Source organism: Silene latifolia, chromosome 1 (assembly GCF_048544455.1).
Source record: "Silene latifolia isolate original U9 population chromosome 1, ASM4854445v1, whole genome shotgun sequence".
Lineage (NCBI taxonomy): Eukaryota > Viridiplantae > Streptophyta > Magnoliopsida > Caryophyllales > Caryophyllaceae > Silene > Silene latifolia.
This window is the reverse complement of record NC_133526.1, coordinates 53,347,879-53,367,871: the sequence shown is the minus strand read 5'-3', so window position 1 is coordinate 53,367,871 and position 19,993 is coordinate 53,347,879. Positions and strand designations below refer to the sequence as shown.

Below are 19,993 nucleotides of genomic sequence, written 5' to 3'. Positions count from 1 at the left end.
AGCTCGGCAATGAGCGGCATAATGACCCGCACCTATACATCCATCACAAACGATGATTTGGCTCGTTGAAGACACAACATTGAGTTGTTGAATGGAATCCTTAGCATCTCTCTCCGCCAATTGTTGTTGGAGCAAGGCAATTTGAGCTAGCAAAACGGAGTTGTTAGAGGATTCTTCTTTACCTTTGGATGGCACAACTCGGGAATTGACATATTGGGCATCATGGATCGCCATAGATTCGATCGTGGAATGAGCAAGATCGGTGTCAATTTGATCAAACCGCCCATTGTTGGCGGAATCAAGAATCCTTCGGGATTCGGCACAACATCCATTATAGAATGTTATTGCTAGAAACCAATCATCTAGCCCATGATGTGGGCATTGCCTTTGAAGCTCTTTGTACCTCTCCCAAGCCTCATATAAGCTCTCAAGACCTTGTTGACAGAATCCGGTGATTTGGCTCCTCAAATTTTGAGTTTTCTCCGGTGGAAAAAACTTTTGATAAAAAGCAAGAGCCAATGTCTCCCAATTAGTGATTCCCAAGGTAGTGCGGTCAAGGCTATTGATCCAAAGCTTGGCCTTGTCCTTCAAAGAGAAAGGGAAAAGTATTTCCCTTATTTGGGCTTGGGTGACGCCCGTTTGACGGATCATGGAGCAATAGTCACAAAAGTTTTGCACATGCAAATTGGGATCCTCCAAAGGACTTCCTCCAAATTGCTTTTTCTCCACAAGGCTAATAAAAGCCGGTTTGATCTCGAAGTCCGGCGCGGTGATTTGAGTGGTTGTGATTCCGGCCGGAAGCATAGCCGCGGTGGGCTTTGAGTGATCGGAAAGTCTCACCATCTTTTTGGTAGTAGATGGTGATGGTGGTGGAGATGATGAGCAAGAAACCTCCTCCTCTTCAAGGGCTTATAGATCGTCTAATTAAGACTTTCTAGCACTTTCAATTTGTATGGGAGAAGTGGCTTCTTTCACTTCCCTCCAAAAACGTCGTCTTCTCCTAAATGTTTTCTCGAGATCGGAATCCGGTGAAAGCAATTCTCCACTACGAGAGGACCTGGGCATAAGACAACAATTTCTAGAGAAGTGATAAGTAACGGTCTCAAGGAACAAGTGTTCCCCAAGACAAAGGAAAACAAGATAAAAATCGACAATTCAAAAAGCAATAAAACCGTTTCCCCGACAACGGCGCCAAAATTTGATAGGCTTGTCGCGTGCCTATGCAAAGATAAATTCCCTAAACACAAGTAAATGTAGTAATAGGGGTCGAACCACAAGGAAACGGGAATTACGTTGTGAATTGCTATGAGTAGATTTTTATCAAGGTCGATTTCGTTTTTGGTTTGATTTGGTTGTTTGATGATTAATAAAAATTGTGATGTAAACTATATAATTAAAAGAGAGTCTAAGGGGTTCGGGTCACACATGCAAAAGTAAACATATGATTATGATAAATTCAGTACTAATGACATTGTCAATTGCTTAGGCTTAGAGACACCCACCTTACGATATTAGTGTCAACCATAGACCGGGTCCTAGAGAAACTCTCGTCCATGACTAGGTCGTCCTACTATACATGCTTAGTTTAATTCAATTCCGTGCCTCTCGACTTATAGAACGAATGAACAAACTTAATCATTTGAATAAGGCCTTAAACAAAGATTAAACAATATGGCACAAGCATGTGATAGAAGCAATTTAGACAATATTATTTTTAACCTATCTTATCATGTTATATATTTGATTTATGCATGGCTCCCCTAGCCCTTAGACTAAGAGATTTAGCTACTCATGTTAAAGTGTAAATTGTAAGTTATATTAAGAGAAATGATAAACATGATTAAATGATTTATAAGAACTAGATGATATAACATGTATAAGAAATAATGCTAATGTAATCTAAATTAAGTACTTTAATTATAAACTATGTGTAAGCTAAGATAGAAATGTAAATTTGCAAACTAGAAATAAGAATACCTCAATAAGGAAGAACTTGTAAAGGAGAAATGTATAATAACCAAATGCTTGAACAATAACTAGAGTACCAAATGTTGAAAGATTAAACTAAAGAAAGCTTAACAACTTGTAAACTAAAATGAGAAGACTAATGTGAGAAATATAAAGCTTAAGGCTATTGTAAAGTGAAAATGAGACGTAAAGATTGGATGCCAAAAGCTTTGGAACACCTCTCCTATTTATAGGAGAGGAGAGCATAACGTAAAAGCCAAGAGGCATGCAACCCCGATCGGGGTCGTGTGTTTCCAGCTCCTTTGCCTTAATTCTCCTCTTAATTGCTTGGAGAATCCTATGTTGGTGATTAATTGTGCGATTAATCACCCGGTTAAGACCTTAATTCTTGGCATCCTAGGTAGCTTGGAATCCTATCTTTTCCACCTTGACTTGGACTTTGAAGTTGGGCTTGACTTTGATTGTTGGCAACATTTGCAATTCTCACTTCAATCCAACAAATCTTCATGCAAACACCCAATCCAATGCTCCATGCTTAGTCCAACACTTGGTCTTGTTTAGCTTAATAAACTTAGTGTATGGAATGATAGGAAAAAGCCTCTAAATGCTTAGATTCCTACAAAAACATGTTAAGACAAGCAAATACACTAGAACAACAAATATTAGCTTAAGACACTATGATAAGTGCTAAATAACTATTAAAATGAAGCTAACATAGGGGATGAAAGTATATAAAATATGCACTTATCACTACGGTCACGAATACTTCCGTTGAGCTCAATCCAAATTTCAAATAAATGTGTCCATGATCCAAATTCACATTAACTTGGGCACGGGGTAGCCGATTCATCCTTCATCAACATGAATTCGGTGGATAGACATTTATCACCCACTTCCCCTACGTAACAAGGTTTGTACCCCGGGGTGGCCGAGTGCACTTCCTCGCGAAATAAGTTTTCATGGTTTCTACTTTTTGGTAAGGCTAAGTCTCACTTGTTTATTTTAGCGAGAGGTCATGTCAAGTTATTATCTATCACGTTTTAAGTGAACTAAAGCGGTGAACTACGATAATTGTAATTGACACGGTCGATAAACTCGATAAAATGATAATGCATGTTTTAGTTATGGCGATTTAGCGATACATGCAACATATAAATAAAATGCAAAGCATAAATAAAATCCTAGTATGGCCTACCTAAAATAGTAAATCTAATAAACTATTACAAATTCGGAAACCAACTCCTTTGGTCCCTTGAACTTTGGTCTTGGCACGCATTTCAAGGCAATACTTTCTTTAATGAATCGCCTTCTCGAGTGGCACCGTCTTCAAGGAACTCCGGAATAAATAAATTACATAATTTCCTATTATACATTTGTAATTAAAAATAAAAAAAATCTATTAAATCACAAAACGGTGATACGAGATCATAATAAATTACAACCGAATCGATATTCCCATACATTTCGGGTAATACCAATTAAAACTAAGGTCATACTAAGTAAAATTACATAATTCAAAATTACATAAAATTAAAAATGACAATCATAAATAAAATACAGCATTATAATATGTATGAACATGCCCAATTTTATGCTAAATCGCCTTTAAGGAGCCAATATCGTATATTAATCGGTTTTTACGGATTTGCGTGATTTAACCTTTTAAAATCACAATAATTACATAAATTCATATTTATGTACAAGTTAATTACCCTAACCAACTTAGGACTCAAAATTAGTCTCCACTAACATATTGACTATAATTAACTTCTATATTTCTTAATATTATTCATAAATGGACTTAAAATACAAAATTTTGCCATAAACTTCAAATTAAATCAAAATTTCAAATAATTTCAAAATTTGAAATTTAAACTTATGAACATTCTGCAAAAATACCATGACACTCATAATGCTCAAAAAACATAGGTTAAAAATTTTGAAAATTTATCGAGAAAAACAATGTTGCGGTTTATCGGATTTATCAATTATTACCATAAAAATATGAGAAAAATTATTTTTATTAAATTTTCACTTTTAGATCTGAAATATATGATAAAATGCAACATGTGACGTTTTTCCTTAGTCATGAAGTATGTTTTAGCATTTTTTTACTAATTAAAGTCACTATTTATGTGATTTTTCATCAAAAATTCATAAATTATGCATAAAGACTTCATTATAACCAAATATTTTACACGCATCTTGTAAAATTGCATGTGACAACATACTAAATTTCCATGACCATATTCGAAATATAACTCATATTAACCTATTTTCCCATTTAAATACGATTTTAACTTAAAAAATCCATATTTCGAGCATAACAACTCATTTTATTATGAAATTTTACAGGCCATCAGTATAATATATGTGAAAACATATCCATAAAACACTGGAAAAATCGAATTTTAGCTATTTTTAGTCCAAAAATGACATTTTTTATCATAAAAATCACATTTTAATGCCATTATTATATAAAATGAACAATAAAATCCATAAATAAACCCAAAAAATCCTAAATACATTTTAGGACCAGAAACTTTAACATGCAAATAAATTTCGTGATATGTCATAATAAACACAAATTTATAAGTTTTGTTTGTTAATCTTATAACTCGGAAAAACAATAACCGATTTGCATGCAAATAACCTAAGGCTCATGATACCGCTTGTAAGAAATTATTAATCTCATTATTTAACATATTCATATATGTGACATTTAATTTAGTCATAAAATTAAATCTAGATCTTATGCATGCAAACATAAATAGAAATAGAGAAGAAATCGTTATTCTTACAATAGATTTTCGGATTAAAGGGTACAAGTAAGATCTCCTTCTTAATTGTTCTTGAGCTTTCCTTATATGGAAGAACAAAGATTCAAGCTTAGAATCCCTCCCAAAGATGTATACCCAAGATAACCTCTTAAAAGACTAATATTATTAATACTAAAACAATATTAATCTTAATAAAAATTGACCCAAAATATTATTTTGGTCTCTTGCTTTTCGGTCAAGAGAGGAGGGAAGAAGGAGTAATTTTTTTCTCTCTAAAATTTCTATAAGTTTTTAGATGTTGAAAAAGAATGAATGTTACACACTTGTGATTATAGTGTATATTAGGAAAAATAGAGGAAAAAACCCTTGGTCTTTTCTCTATGACAAAACCGGGTAGGGGTGGGAAACAAGGCCAATGCATGACACTTTCTTCTACCCATAAAATGTAGGTATGTAAGAGTAGGTATTAGTGTGATGATTACACATTTAAATAAAATATAAAGCACACTTTAAACCTTAATTCACCCCTTTTTTCGGTACATTTTGTGTAAAATGGGAAGTCTATTTTACATATTATTTTGTCAATTTGTCATATGTAACACATTACATGACATCTTATATATAAAATGTATTTTTAACAATTAAAAATCAACATATTAATAAAATATGTCACTTATAAAAATTAACATAGTAATTCATAATTACTTGTACCAAAAAGTGTTTCCGAATTATAAACTACAACATTCTGTATTTATAATAATTTATTCATTCCGTTTCAATTGTTTTCGTAAACAATAATTTCATCTAAGCAATAAAACAATTCGATCACTTAGACCGTATCTTATTTAATCAAATTACAATGAGACACGTAAATATTACTTCCAAAATCGTCCGTCAATTTTAAGTAATTTAATTAACCCGTATCGACATACGATCAATTAAATAATCAATTAAGAGTGTTACCCTTTAGGTATGACCTAAGGGGATCAACTGATCACCACCGTCGCACGATAGTAATGTCAAACACTAGTCAGCCAATCATTACCGATATGTGTGGACCAGTTGACTGTAAAATATTACTTCCCACATATATTCTTAAAATGAGACTTAAACATGTGATCATCATGATCGACAATTGTGATCGCATTATTGTCGGAGGACACATATTCCAACAGCATCATCGACGGTTCCCTATCTCTCTAACCCTAAAATATCTCTCTCACCTCTCTCCCAATTCCTTATACACTCTCATCTAGCCTAGACAGTAACCAAGGATGGGGGTTGGCTTATATGCGAGTAAGGATGTCATTGTTGTTGACTTCGGTCTATGTCTCAACATAAGTCGCCGTTTCGTTGTTGTCTTTCAGTAGACCTTTGGGGTAGTTTCGTAATAGGACGTGGTTACTGTTTGTAGGTTTCGTCTCGGAGTCTTGTCTGGCTAGTTGTTGGATGCATTTTCATGGATTAGCGATAAGGTAGGGTTTTCCTACTCGGTTTACTGTTTAATTTCTATAAGATTATGTGGTATTTGTTGTACGTTTGATTGTCTGCTGATCGTTGTTGGTATGTTGGAGTTGGTCTTGGTGTTGTGATGGTTGATGATGATGATGATGTTCGCGAGGTGCGTCCTCGACTGAGTGGAGTCACTTGCGGGATTGGTTTCACGCCCTAGTTTCGCCCTCTATGGAACCCGCCACAGAAGGGGATGTGCACATTAATGAACAGGGTTGTCGCTCCTTGATGAGCGAGGCTTAGGTGGGCAAGGCTGCGGTCTCCTGTTGGCGGTGAGGATTATCTGTTGCGATGGGTAATCTTACAGGGCTACACACTTTAGTGTGTAGTCAGTTACATGTTGTGATTGGGAGTTGGAGGTGGATGATGATCAGTTGTTTGTCTTTTCGTACTTATCTTATTTTTGTTATACAGTAAACTGCCCCTGTGTTGTGTTTTCAAAATTGTGGTGATCCATTCGGGGATGGTGAGCAGTTGGTTTAACATGTACAGTTGGTCTTGTTTCTTACGGGCTTGGAAGGGAATCGAGTCACCACGCTACAGGAATATAGGTCTTTGATAATCAAGCTTAGTAGTCTTTATAGTTATCACTGTTGTATCTTGCCACGTGGTTCTCCGTTGTAAAGACTTAAAGTTAATTAATAAATGTTCTTTTATTATTTATTTAATTTACTACGTCGAGGAACCGAGATGGTAACACCTCCATACACTGGGTGGTCCTTGGTAAGGCACCTTGGTGTACGGGGGTGTTACAATGTGGTATCAGAGCAACGATTTTGGAACTTGAACCAAATGAATATAGGGCGTCAAATTAAAATGAACCTGGTGTATGTGTGTTGGGAGCCCCTTATGATGGTTTTGGGTGAGAAGGTGCCCTCATCTCAGAACCCCGGCCCCACTCATACTTAAGCCAGCCACCATGGAAGGGTAGATGTATAGGAGTGGTCTATGTTCAGTGTGTGCGTTTTATGTGCATGTTTGCAGTAGCTTGTGTGGTAATGTGTGCTTAATACTAGAGGTGTAGTACTTGTGAATGGTGAATTTTGTGAGTTGTTGGATGAAATGATAAAACGATGGCATAAATTGAGCAAGGTAATATGTGACAAGGAAACTTCATAGTTGAGTATGATAGACCTCGTGCATGAGATGTGTTTGTACGTGATTTCCATAGGGACAATGGGGTATCGAATGTGTATAGAATTGCATGATAAGGTATGTTGATGAAAGTTCATAGCTCGATCCCAACTATTGTGTAGTCAAGACTAGTCGAGTGCATTAGTTGTGACGTGAATTGTTTACTACGGTTTTGTGCAAGAAATATGTATTACTCGTAAATAGCTTAATAACGTCTATGATTTGTGAGGTGCTTGTATGATAGAATTAGAGCCTAATGGTGACGAGCTCGAATATGTGAGACTCCAAACGTCATTATTGTTTTGCAGGTTGATAACTTGAGACTTCGTTCCTGTTCTGTTGAACTCGGCCGAGTAGAGTTTATACTCGACCGAGTAGGCCACACTCGTCCGAGTAAATAGGAACTCGGCCGAGTATCCAGAATGACAGATTGTAAGTGCTACTGATCTTTGGATACTCGACCAAGCAGACCAAATACTCGACCGAGTAGTCCATACTAGGCCGAGTAAACCCGATACTCGACCGACTACCCATTTATCGCGTCTTAGCTCGGTTTATTCTAAAAACCCTATAACTCCTCTTCTTCTTTTAATTCCGCCTCATAACTCTTTCTCCTCCTCATAAACTTTCAAAACTCTCTCTCTTAAAACACTTGGGCGATTCTTGGTGGTAATTGCTTGTGGATTTCGTTCTTGCTTGCTCAAAACCTCAATCAAGGTAAAGTATTGAATCAATTCCTTCAAACTTATTATCAATTTATGATAGAAATTGCCCAAAAATTCGAATCCCTAGCTTTTACAATCCGAATTTGATGTTTCTATTTTGATATTTTGGGTTCTAATTACTCTTAAACATCGCCTATGCATCCCCTACAACAATTTTATGCTTGAAATCGCTCACCTTATGTTACAAAATTTTCCCAGGGTTTGCTTTAAGTTTGATATTTGGTCCCTTAGATTGCCTTAAGATGTTTCTTAAAGAGTTTGTTAGTGGCCAAAATGCTCCTTTTGGTTAGTATGCCTTGTGTTTTGTGAGAAAAATCCGTCTTAAAACTTCATCTTAAAAGTGTATAATTCGAAAAACAGTCCGTACTATGTCAATTTTTTTGGAAATATCCTTGTTAAAATCCATCTCTTTGCAGCATGCCGAAAACTAGAGCCCCGGCTAAGAAGCAGACTCGCGGCAATGTTCATATGGAAACGGGTCAATCTAGCCAAGAACCCATTGTTCCTCCGGTGGAAGAATATCCATAGGTAATATTCTTTGACTTTAAGCAGCTTAATGCTTTTGTGGCTTTGATGAGTCGGACCATGAGACCGACACGGTGTGTGAACCCCGACATCTTAGAGACCTTGGGAGTTAATGGGGATATAGTGCACATCTTTGAGATCTTGGGGATGGAGGGACTTTACCACTTGCACAAGAAATCCTACTCGTATCTGACCTTAGAGTTTTTGAGCTCCCTTGTGTATGATGTGAAGGGGAAGACTGTCTCTTTTTGCCTCATGAATAAGGACCATGACCTAACCCTTGATGAGTTCGCCGGTCACCTTGGTCTAGAGGCGGAGGAGGAGGGATATATTAGTGATGTGGCAAATAACAGTGGGGCACCCCACTACCTACCCTACCTGACTGGTCGACCCATTCCTAGTGCTAGTGCCATGTTGATCAATGACGTTCAACATGTGTCCCTCTGTATGTTTCTTAAGATGATGACTTGCCTTTTGTTCGCAAGGGAGGATGTGAGTAAGCTGAATTCTCATGAGGTCATGTTTTTGATGTCTTACCTTAACATTCGTTGGGGTAAGCCTTTTTACTATAGTGCTCCCGGGGTTGTATGCTCTAGTTTGGACCATATGGTGCGGTCTCCAAACCGTCACATCTCGTATGGGACCATAGTGACCCGCTTGACTCAGAGGCTGACTGACTTTGAGGCTCCACCTCCAATGGGTACCGAGTTGTTTGAGGTCGTCCCTACGATGAATGAGAAGTATTGGTGTCATATTAGGTGGCTTAGGAAGTTAGATAATGGGTTGTATGCATGGAGAGTGAGAGGATCCATGTGGATGGTGCTTCCCGATCCCAAGCGCCTACCTGTGATTGACCATTTGGCTGAGTATGACCCGGGGAGTGAGGGACTTAGACCTGAGCCCCCGTCCATGACCCTAGGATGCAGGTTAGTGACCTGACTGAGTGGATCTCCACTACCTTGGTACTCCGGAACACGCATGAGATGACCCTCAACCAGGGCATAGGGACACAGCTGGCAAAAACCCGTTTGGTGGAGGGGACCCGGAGTGGATACGGGAGTCTTCCATAATTATGACGTGGACCCTGGCTTTTGGAGACCACCAAAGGAGACATAGTTTCGCTGCCTCGCGGGACCGTGGGGAGCCAACTACGGTAGTCAGCTAGGCGGTGGAGGCTACTCAGCTGGAGCTTTTCAGGGAGCAGGTACTTCAGGGGGCAGGTACATCAGGCACCGGAGGTGGTGAGGAGATAGAAGAGGGTGCTGATATGTGATTTTCGTTGTATTTCTGGATTTGTTTTTCGGTTTGTTGTTGGATACTTATTGTTTTTTTATCGTACTCTTTTCTTTTGGATGATTGTAACTGGCCATAAGGCCGCTACTTGCTTTCACGTACTTTGTTTGGGACCTTTAAACATAAACTTTTAGTTGGTGATGGTTGCAGGTATGAGCCTTGATGAATTAGTGTTTGGTGTCGAATTATTGTGTTCTGACCTGGAAAACTCGACCTAGTATAATGGCATACTCGGCCGAGTATCGCCTACTCGACCGAGTACACTAATATACTCGGCCGAGCATCCGGATAATACACTCTTCGTTATTTGAAATTGTTATAAACTTAAAGGGATAACTCTTTTGATACGTGTATGTTTCTATACCTTAGTAATGTGTTCGGATTTTATAAGATGCACCTTGTATATATGATCGTGACGTATGTTTGAGTCTGAAGTGCGACGGTAGTAGTAATAGGAGATGTGGTTATGGGCATTAGCGGTAGTCAGAGTTCATTAAGGGCAATAATGCCTTCATACTTCTTGCATTTCTCTATTTATGTTGCATGTCTTGTCTCTTTGAATTGCACACATAAGGTGGTTGTTTACATAAGGTCGTGTCTTACTCGAGAGTATATGTTCTATAATGGTTGTCATCTTGCATATGGTTGACCTTGCTGGATGGGTATAATGAACTTCGGGGACGAAGTTCCTTTTTAGAGGGGTAGATAACATCGCGATATGAAAGTTCTAAAAGTTCTAACGAGTTGACCAAAGTCCCTCTATGTTTCACCTTTTCCTTCATGTTATCTTCGCTTAACTTTTATGTTATAAGTCGCCGTGAACTTAACTTATGTAATTGATGCTATAATTGGGTAGTGGTGACGCTTTGGAGTTGTCAGAGTCTTATCAAAAACCTTAACTTCATAGGTGTCTTATGTATCCCAAACTTTGGAGTGGCGTTACTTGTTGTGAAACGATAGGTCTTGTCTTAGGTGTGCTATCGTTGCGTTTTGGAGGTATGAGTTGAACTTCGAGGATGAAGTTCCTTTTAAGGGGGGAAGACTGTAATACCCGCCCTGTTTAAGGACCCTTTGACCGACCGTTTGACCACAAAAGACCATAGGAGGGGATAGGCAAGAGGATAAAGGATCTATGTAATGGTTTACTCAACCTAGTAGGGGTTACTTAGTCGATTAGTGGTAACACTCGACCGAGTATGAGAGTACTCGACCAAGTATAGCCGTTGTTGATGCGTTACTGTAAAACGCGAGTTCGTAAGTCTTAATTCAATTTCGACGGTTCCCTATCTATCTAACCCTAATATATATCTCTCTCTCACCTCTCACCCAATCCTCTATACACTCTCATCTAGCCTAGACACTAACCAAGGATGGGGATTGGCTTATATGCGAGTAAGGATGTCATCGTTGTCGACTTCGGTCTATGTCTCAAGGTAAGTCGTCGTTTCGTTGTTGTCTTTCAGTAGACCTTTGGGGTAGTTTCGTAATAGGACGTGGTTACTGTTTGTAGGTTTCGTCTCGGAGTCTTGCCTGGCTAGTTGTTGGATGCATTTTCATGAATTAGCGATAAGGTAGGGTTTCCCTACTCGGTTTACTGTTTAATTGCTATAATATTATGTGGTATTTGTTGTACGTTTGATTGCATGTTGGTCGTTGTTGGTATGTTGGACTTGGTGTTGGTGTTGTGATGGTTGATGATGATGATGATGATGTTTGCGAGGTGCGTCCTCGGCCGAGTGGAGTTACTTGCGGGAGTGGCTTCACGCCCAAGTTTTGCCCTCTGTGGAACCCGCCACAGAAGGGGATGTGCACATTAATGTACAGGGTTATCACTCCTTGATGAGCGGGGCTTAGGTGGGCAAGGCTGCGGTCCCCCACTGGCGGTGAGGATTATCTGTTGCGATGGGTAATCTTACAGAGCTACACACTTTATTGTGTAGTCAGTTACATGTTGTGATTGGGAGTTGGAGGTGGATGATGATCAGTTATTTGTCTTTTCGTAATTATCTTATTTTTGTTATACAGTAAACTGACCCCGTGTTATGTTTTCAAAACTGTGGTGATCCATTCGGGGATGGTGAGCAGTTGGTTTAACAGGTACAGTTGGTCTTGTTGCTTGTGGGCTTGGAAGGGAATCGAGTCACCACGCTACAGGAATAGAGGTCTTTGACAATCAAGCTTAGTAGTCTTTATAGTTATCACTGTTGTATCTTGGCATGTCGTTCTATGTTGTAAAGACATAAAGTTAATTAGTAAATGTTCTTTTATTGTTTATTTGATCTACTACCTCGGGTAACCGAGATGGTAACACCTTCATACAATGGGGTGGTCCTTGGTAAGTCACCTTGGTGTACAAGGGTGTTACAAATAGTAAGAGTCCAATACCAACTACCAAATATCATGTTTTAATGCAATCCCAACAACCAAATACAAGACATATAAACATCCATATTATTGAACAAGGGTATATATAGTAAGGCCCAAAACACGGAGCCCAATTCTCACGATTCTGGATATGAGCCGAGTCACTCGGTCAAGTAAAGCAGAGTACTCGATCGAGTAGCACTCATTCGAGCGAGTAGAGTGGACCGAGTATGTTTGGGTTTAACCCAAACCTGGATTAGATGGCACTCGGTCATCTGGCTGGTGCACTCGACCGAGTGAATCGGCTCAGACCCAGAATCACGAGAATTGGACTCCATGTTTTGGGCCTTACTATATATACCTCAACATTTTCTCTCCATTTTTACAAACCCTAAACTCTCTTAAACCCTCTCTAAACATCCCCTATCGCATTTCAAGAGGATTTGGCTTGGAAATTGAAGATTCAACATTATCTTTCATCTTTTCTTTGCATATTTCATATTGTGAGTCAAGATCTACTCTTTTAATCTCTTTTCTTGTTACTCAAACCCTAGAATTTGGGGGAAATTGGGGGTTTTTATTATTTGGGTATATTAATTGGGGGTTTTGAGTAATTAGATAGTTGTAGTAAGTAATTATATGTACTATATTGTTATAGGACATGATTGTGATAGAGATTTTTTGATTAATTGTAGGATGTAACTTCTTACAGGAGGATTCTTATGCTTGCTTGTGCTATTTGGAAGATTGCTAAAACATAGAGTTTTCCCTACTAGGTTTCAATAATATAGATGTTTATATGTCTTGTATGGTTGTTGGAATTGCATTATAACATGATATTGAGTAGTTGATATTGGACTCATACAATTGCTAAGGATGTGTATAATTGTTGTTGGTCTTATATTGTTGTTAGAATTGCATTATAACATGATAATGAAGAATTGTGCCTTAAAGAGGTGGAGTAATTGTTGGTACATGAATTTGATGCGTGTATTTTATATAAGACTTTTACCTCATTTTTACACGCATTTCTGTACTATTACGTGGCAGTTAGCTACAAATACCCCCGAATATTCTACTTTGGTTCGTTTTGTGTAAATTGCAGGAATAAACCAAAGAGGAGATAAATCGAGCCTAAACTCATTCCATTTGCATGCATTTATGGAGAACAAGGAGCCGGAGCTTGGAATCTATCACTTTGAAGACGCGTGAGCTGGTTTCGGAAGGTGTCATAGTGTCTAACATGCCAAAATAGCTCGATCGACTAATTTTCTAGTCGATCGAATGCTTTATATACTGAAGGTTACTCGATCGAGCAGTTCCAGTATCTAATCGAGAAGACAATACAATGAGTTACTCGATCGAGTGGTTTATTTCCACTCGATCGAAGGGTTTGTCGCTTAGTTGCTCGATCGAGTGGTTTATTTCCACTCGATCGAGTGGTTTGGCCTGTAATAAAGTTTTTTCGCCTATTTTCGTATGGGCTTTTGTAATTAGGCTATGGATTAGGTTTAAGGGGGAGATTTTCGTATGCTACTAAATACAGTAGACTGCGTAACTCTTCCTCATTCACATTCACTTCAACTTTATCCCTTTTCTACTGCTTCTTCATTTTACTCTTCTTCTACTCCTTTCTACTCGGATTCGGTTTTGTAAATGGTATTATTTCTCCTTTTTATTTCTTAATCGCAATTATCATTTTGTTTCTATCTTTCTTTTGTTGCTTTTATTACTGTTTACTCGATTCTCCATTTCTGTTATTATTATGTTTAATTCCTATTATCTATATGTTATTGTTGTTGATTGGATAGTCATGTGCAGCTAATTTCCCTTTGCTAAGACTAGGGAATCCATGATTATGACGGAATAGCAATTGCCATATTAGGTCTTGTGCTTGTGTGGTCTCTGTTGTTAATCGCTGCACTTATTTATATCTATCTAATTGAGTCGACGCAATTAGGCATTTAAATTATAGTAAACCTCGACCTGGACCGGAAGGTTGGAAGGAGTGAGACTCGTAGTGAACATTAGGGCACTATAGTGAGGGCGGAAGCTAAGCTATTTGTGCTTTAGGGCGAATTGAGACCGGAAGGAGATATTCACTGCTCCTCAGACCATACTTGCATTGACCCGAGACCTAGATTTCTTGACTGAATGATCATGGTGAACCGACTGTCTTAGCTGCTTTCTCCATATTTGCTTAATCTTTATTCTCTTGCTTTTCCTCTCTTTATTAGTCTTTTTAGTCTAAAATAATCAAATACAACCTCCCATTTTGGTCACCATGACGAACTTAGACAAAGCCGACATTTTCCCATCTCCCTGTGGAGATCGACCTGACTTCCCTAGCTATATAGTTAGTTTAGTTAGTTATTATTGATAGGTATACGACAGCCCTGTAAGCATTCATGGTATAATGAGGTTCATGTTGTTGTGAAGATGTCTTACTTAGCATATTGTGATGTACATTGATTTCATGTGGATGTTAGTAGATGGTGGTGGATGTTGGTGGAGGTTGTTGGTGGAGTTGTGTTTGTGACTATGGCGCTGAGGAGATATAAGGCGGTTCGGGAGACCGTCTTAAGATCGGATCGCTCCTTAGAGTTTCCCACTCTAAGGAGAACGTACACGTTTATGGCTTGCGGATGGAGGGACTCGTGTGGTGTCATGACGTTCGGCAGGGGTCTGATTAGTACCCCGACTTGGTACCACGGGTGCGTCCCGCATACCTGTTTTACGGGCTGCGGTCCAGCTGTTAGTGGTGGTGTTGCGATGTCGTCACCGGGTTGAAATGGATGTAGAGTTGTGATTGTAGGAGGCTTGTGACTCGTGTACTTCATTGTTACATTACATATTCATATTCACATGTCATATCGTGAGTGTTTGTATTATTAAAATTGACGTGTGTTGGCTATGTGTAAATTGTCATCTCTAATTGGGGTGGCATGTGATGATCTATATGATATTTTCGATCATATGGGGAGCAATTTGGAGTACAGGTTTAGACTTGGTAATGAGCGGGACATGGGCCGAGACACAAGCATTTGTGCCTGTTCGAGTTGTCACATGTTAGTCGACATAGATTTCATTAGAAAGGTTGTAGTAGTTGAGACTTTGTATATTATGTTATTCATTTAAGTAATTCATTAAATACGTTCCTTATAAAATGTTGCTTAGTTGGAGTTTTGATTCACTGCCTCAGGAAACCGAGATGGTGACACTCCTGATTACCTTGGTCGAGTAAGAGGGGGTGTTACAGTGCTTTGTAGGAGGCCTTAGTGCTTTATTCAACTCAATGAGGAAAAAATAGGCCTGAGAGTTGATGTAATGTTGCATTAAATTGAACTTAACTTTAACTATAGCATGGCATAGCATATCATTAAACTGTCTTACATTGTATAAGAATGTGTTAATGTAATACCTTTGATTTCTAAGTAGCGCACTCGGCCGAGTAAGGCAGAGAACTCGACCAAGTATTGTTGGCCAAGTGTGTTCTTGGTTTAACCCAGGTTCTAACTAGGTGGCACTAGCCCGAGTAGATGGTGTATTCGACCGAGTGCAGTGCACTCGACCGAGTGCTCCCGAGTACTCGATAGAATACTCCGGTTTAGGCCATAAAACGCGGGATCCGGTTCCGTGTTTTTGGGGGTGTGCTATATAAGCCCAAGAACAGTGTTCTCTCTCTCTCTCTCTCTCTCTCTCTCTCTCTCTCTCTCTCTCTCTCTCTCTCTCTCTCTCTCTCTCTCTCTTTGAACCCTAAACCTCTCAAAGACTCTCTAGAACTTTCCTAAACCTTATTTAAGGAGACTAAGCTATCAATTAATAACGTAATGTATGTTTTTACCTATCTAGTACACTTTTCATTTCCAAACTTTTACCTTTTTAAAAAATAAAATAAACCCAATTCACTAAAACCTAATATGATTATAGAAAATGTATTTGATTTTTTTATTAGAAGCTATTGATCATATTAGTGTTTTTCTTCTCCGTTTTAAGTATTCATGTCCAATTTATTTAGGCACTGCGTTTTTTAAGGTTTACTTTCATTGACAGTGGTTGTGTTGAAGTCAGGGGTTAAAGGCATGTTGGAGAAAAGGGTACAGTGATGGTGAACAATTGGTCAATGGGCGAGAGGGATCGTACTTCGATGTTTCTAGGAGGGGCAGAGTAGGGTGATGGTGGCTTGGAAGGAGTTGATAGGTTCGTGATGGGCTAGAAGATGGTGCGCGTATTGGTGGTGGAGTAATGTGTTTTTGTTTATTTTTCTAAAAAAAAAACTCTATATAGTGCATGATTTATTCAATTCTCTCTATTTCTTTATACTCCCTCCGTCCTAGTCATTTGTTATCTATTGTATTTAGCACAGAGATAAGGGAAATGCAAGTGGATGTCTAACAAAGTAATATAATATTATTATTTTATCCACTTGCACACTACCTTTTACATATAAACTTACCAAAAATAGAAATAGATAACAATTCACTGATACACCCCAAAATGGAAATAGATAACAAATGATCGGGACGGAAGGAGTATATTATTTTGTTCACGCATGTTTATTTTAATCGATGATGTATTTCTGGAGTTTTTTTTCCTCACTTGTTGTAGCACGTGCTTTTTTGGCTTTAATTTGTTTTATTCTCATTGCAATGCATTTTATTTAAATTGTTATATAAGATGACTTTAGAAGAGTTATATGGCGTATTTTACATTGTCCTTATAGTACGATATACTTATTTTCTTACACTATTATAATATTTTAGGACGTTATATTAAAACTTATGTTAAGACATTAATTTTTAAGTTCTATACATCCAATTTATTAAAATTAAGAAGGTATACAACAAAAGAGGGGATAACATTGACAAACAACGTAAAATATAGAGTAATGTAATATGATTTTTATTTGTCATACAATTGATTTTGACAATAACACCACAAAAAATTAATTTTAATTTTTATTTTGATATTGTATAATCTATTTTAAAATTGAAATTATTTTTTATTATACTCTAATTTGTATTTAATGCTACAAATATAATTGACTTTTTCTATTTTCTTTTTAAATAATAAATGGTAATAGTGTGGCTTAGTAGGCTAGATATGTTGATGTGGCAATTAAATAAGTGTTTAATTTGTATTTTAATTATTATATATAGATTTTGGAAGTTAGTTGGACTTGTATTTACATTTCACTAAATCTAAACCTAATTACAATAAAAGCCTTTCTAAATAATCATTTGGTGCTTACTAACTCGGGAAACCGAGATGGTGACTCTCTTATTTGCTAGAAGGACTTGCTGAAGGTTTTCTAATGAATGAAGGTGTTAGAGTTACAATGCATTACAAACCATTTAACTGAACAACTAAAGCTTCAACATTGTATCCTAGTTTATTCATTAGCTACTCTAAAGCTTGTGTTTGGCCTATTCCCTGCAAATATTCAATGCATTCCCTTACCAACTCTTCATTGACCATTAAATTTATTGGTAACATGCTAGTGGAAGCAAGATGACCCTTCTTCATATGGAGGATTGCAAAATTATTATGACCCTTAGTTTTCATAATCTTGACCATTACTGATTGTAATGTTAAGAAAATATTATTGAATTTGCTTGGAATATAATCCATGCACAAAAGTTTGCACAACTGCATTTACTAGTTCATTACTTTTTTTGCTGCCTTTTCTGATTGTAATGACTGTAATGCCCTGAAATAGCCAAGGTGTCTGGTGAGTTAGGAAGCTGGAAAACTAACTCAATCTTAAATCCATCTGAGTTTGCAACAACCATAAAGTCAGAATCATCATTCTTGATGTGAGGGCTGACATTGTCTTGTTGTATTAATAGCTCCTATAACTTGCTCAATAAGGCATGCTTTTATAACTTGTTTTCTGATAGAATCAATGGGCTTTGTCTTCAATTCGCCTAATTATGCTACCCCTAGCTGCTGGTAGTTTTTGTGTGAAGGGAAATACACTAATTTTCCCACCAAAGATTAACTCCCCATCTGCTAAATATATTGGCCTACTAACTGCACACATGAACATAACTTTTGTGATGTACCTCTTTGATTGACAGCTTCAATATGGCAGCTCCTCCCCGTCCACCACATAATACTTGTGGTTGTCATCTGTTATGTAAAACCACTTCTCATCCATGTCGATTGTGTTGCTCATCTCATAAAATATTATTTCAGCGGCCGACATTGCATTGAGATCAAAAAATTCTTCTAGTACTTGTTTAACCACTAATGACTTGAGTGAATGGAGTAATCTCTGGTTCTTGTATAAATCTGTGAATTTAGGATGTAGTGGGCTTGAATGGGGTTTAAGTCAACCTTTTTTCACTCATGAGTGGAATGTTCCCACTAAAACTCCAGTATGTTTTGCAACCCTCTCCATGTTATCTCTAAGAGAAAAATGAAGTGATTTAATATGCTCAACATTTGGTAGAATTATTTTCCTATTTTTGTTGCATATTATGCCACTCTTGACATCTAATGTTTCGCCTACTATTTTTGGTTTTTTGGCAAGTCTCCAAATGTTACAGATAGTTCTATCTTGACATTTTACCTTACAGTTGCATCTTTGTTAGCACCACGAGAAAGCTTGCCATCTTTTGATTGTTGAAGAAAGTAAATGGCCACTTCATTCCTTCCATCTTCTAACATGCACTTGGCTCCCATTTCTGAATGAAGACTGTTATTTTTGGGTGCGTAATTTATTGTCAAGTTTCTGGTTTTTGGACTTTGTAATTTATGGTTGTGTAAAGGTTCTCTTTGTTGTTTTGTTATTGAATGAGGACTGTAATTTTTTAGAGAGAAAATTTGTGTAATTTATGGCTATGTAAAGCTGTATTGGGGATAATTTATGTCCTTTGATTTGATGTAATTTGGTGAGAAATCTGTAACAGTGTTCATTTGGTGGGATTTTTGAATAGTGGAAATTTTTGGTGGGAATTTTAGGCCCTAATCTTGTGGCTAATACCCCACACATTCAGATATAATAAAGTAAATATCTTCTAAGTATTTGTACTCTTATAACTATTTTATTTTTTTCTTAAAACTTGTGAATAAAACAATGGTAATCTGGAGATGAATGGAGAAAGTATCTAATCTCCAACTCTCTAAGTTATTACTTTGTGGAGTTGAATGGAGAAAGGATCTAATCTCCAACTCTCTAAGTTATTACTTTGTCTCACTGTAGTTTGTCTGCATAAGTAACTCCCCACAAGCAACTCAGCTGACCTAAGTGTGAAGTAAGGAACTGAATTAAGCAACGAAGACGTTTTCCTCGGAAACCTCCAAGGATAGGTTTGTTAACTATTTTCGGGTGATAGCAAGAAGTGGAGAAGCACAACAAGGACTCACACCCGCACCAAAACCAACCAATCAGATTAACTTAACGCACCATTAATCATTATTAGTCTTGTATAATTGTATACTCTAAGAATAGTGTATTTATACTCGAAACAAGAAGTATTAAATATTTAAATATAATTATTTAATTGAAATTAATTTTAAAATAGAAATATTTTAAAATATGGAAAATACCCACGGTGCGCTTGAGGTTTGCTATTTTGCACGAAATACCCAAAATTTTGATCCGAAAATTTTTAATAAGCCATAACTCGTAATTACGAGATCGGAATATGACGGTTTTTTTTCAAATCGATCATGCTTTCGAGAACT

The 19,993-nt window shown here is 37.4% G+C and overlaps 1 non-coding gene across 1 annotated transcript; it reads left to right on the top strand.

Annotated features, from left to right (window-relative positions):
• The first annotated feature begins 364 nt into the window (after window positions 1–364).
• On the top strand, window positions 365–471 carry LOC141619236 (small nucleolar RNA R71). Its single transcript, XR_012531639.1, has one exon. It is a non-coding gene; the product is annotated as a small nucleolar RNA R71 (small nucleolar RNA).
• Window positions 472–19,993: the final 19,522 nt, after the last annotated feature.